The sequence below is a fragment of the Euphorbia lathyris genome, chromosome 5 (genome assembly GCF_963576675.1).
Source record: "Euphorbia lathyris chromosome 5, ddEupLath1.1, whole genome shotgun sequence".
In the NCBI taxonomy this organism is placed as follows: Eukaryota; Viridiplantae; Streptophyta; class Magnoliopsida; order Malpighiales; family Euphorbiaceae; genus Euphorbia; species Euphorbia lathyris.
Window position 1 is genome coordinate 85297001 of NC_088914.1, and position 2433 is coordinate 85299433.

Here is a 2433-nt window from a genome sequence, read left to right on the forward strand (position 1 = left end):
ATGGTCTTTTGACTCTTTGGATGAGGCACTAACTCCCATACATCATTTCTTCGAAATTGATCGAGCTCCTCTTGCATTGCGTTCATCCAGAATTCATCGTACTCAGCTTCAGCGAAATTCTTCGCTTCTTGTACTGAGATGAAAGCAACATTGCTGAGGTACTTCCTGAGTTGATTCCTCGTCATCAGGGTATTCCTAGTAGAATCAAGGATTGCACTTTCGGAGTGCCCTCTTGGAATCCTTATTTCTTTGGGTAGATTCATTTCTTGTGCTGTTCCTGTTTCAACAATCTCTGCAGAAGTAGATGGGTCAGTAAAAGTAATCTTAGGTTCACTCTTACTTTTGGTCAACCTTTTCGTGAATGACTCAGTAGCTGGTTCTGAGTCAGCGATGGTTACTGAGTTTGGATCATCTTCGGTCAGCGGCTGGTATCTACCTGCAGGGTCAGTTTCATCGAACTCTACATGTATTGACTCTTCTAAAACTTGAGTTAGCTTATTAAAAACTCTGTATGCTTTGCTGTTTGTTGAGTAGCCCAGAAAGATAGCTTCATCAGCTTTTGAATCAAACTTTGCTAAGCTATCTTTGGTATTTAAAATAAAACATCTACAGCCAAAGGCACGAAAGTATCCAATATTGGGCTTCCGTCCTTTCCAAAGTTCATAGGGGGTTTTCTTGAGTATAGGTCTAACTAGAGCCCTATTAAGAATGTAGCATGCTGTGTTAACAGCCTCTCCTCAAAAATACTTTGGAAGCCTATGCTCATCCAGCATTGTCCTGGCTATTTCAACCAGAGTTCTGTTCTTCCTTTCTACAACCCCATTTTGCTGAGGTGTTCTAGGAGCAGAAAAATTGTGGTCAATGCCGCTGGCTTCACAGAATTCAACAAACTTTTGGTTTTTGAATTCTCCACCGTTATCACTACGGATATGAGCTAATTTTAGGTATTTTTCATTTTCAATTTTCCTAACCAAATTTGAAAATGTCTCAAAGGTCTCATCCTTGCTGGTCAGCAAGATAACCCACGTATACCGAGAGAAATCATCTACAATGACCAAGGAAAATCTTCTTCCACCCAGACTCAGCGGCTGGACTGGACCAAAGAGATCCAAGTGTAGTAATTCTAACAGACGTTTAGTTGAGACAATTTTTTTACTGTGAAAAGATTGTTTGGTTTGTTTTCCAGCTTGGCAAGCGTGGCATAATTGATCTTTTTGAAATTTAAGTTCAGGCAGTCCCTCAACCAATTGCTTTCTTGCTAGTTTGGCCAGGAGGTCCATGCTTACATGACCAAGTCTCATGTGCCATAGCCAGGAATTTTCTTCCTTTGTTACTAAGCACACAGTTTTTGAAAACTTTTTCTCTAAGTCTAGCATAAAGACATTATCTATCCGAGGGGCAGTTAAAATTAACTCATTAGTTTTACCCTCGTATATTTTACATCCAGTAGCATCAAATATAACTTTTCTCCCATTGTCACATAGCTGAGCTACGCTGAGTAAGTTATATTTGAGTCCGCTGACTAGGGAGACAGATTCAATAGTAGGATTACCTCCGATGGTTCCTGAGCCTACTATCTTACCCTTCTTGTTGTCTCCAAAACTTACACTCCCTCCTCATTTACGTTCAAACGTGATGAACTGAGTTTCATCACCCGTCATATGCCTTGAGCATGCGCTGTCAATATACCACATCTTTGACTTCTCGGCACATCTCAGGCTTACCTGCATTGTAACTAGTTACTTTTAGGTACCCAATTCTTTTTGGGTCCTGACTTGTTAGGTGCAACAGGTATAGCATCATATTTTATTTTATGGCGACATACATGGACAGTATGGCCATTCTTTCCACAGAAGTCACAACTGACCTTCTGTTTAGGATTTTTTACTGACTTGTCAGCACCCCAGTGCTGAGCGTGCCAGCACACTTTAGTAGTGTGTCCTAACTTCCCACAAAAGTCACACTGGACTTTTCGCTGGGGATTCCATCTCTGCTGAGTACCTTGGTACTGAGTTCTCAGAGGAATGTTATTTTTCTTAGGAACCTTTAGTTGGTTCTGGATGGTTGTGACGTCCTTCCTCAGTTTCTTTGAAACTGACTGGACTTCAGACACATACTCATGCATGATCTTCATATTATCATTCAGAGTCGAATTGTCCTGAAGAAGGTATCTGAGGTCACTTAGTTTGACCTCTTCCACTTCGTCACAGCGCCTGCTGAGTGCTCTAACCTTTTTATTACACTTCTTAACAAGTGTATAGAGATCACTCAGGGCATTAACCATATCGTTTCTGAGCTGGGGAAGAGAAATTACCTCATTTGATTGCTCTTCATCATCTGATGCGATGGATGGGTCAGCATGCTCAGAGACGTATGGCTCAGCAAGTTCGTCAGCCATAAAGCATATCTTCGCTGACTCGGTGGCCTCAGTTT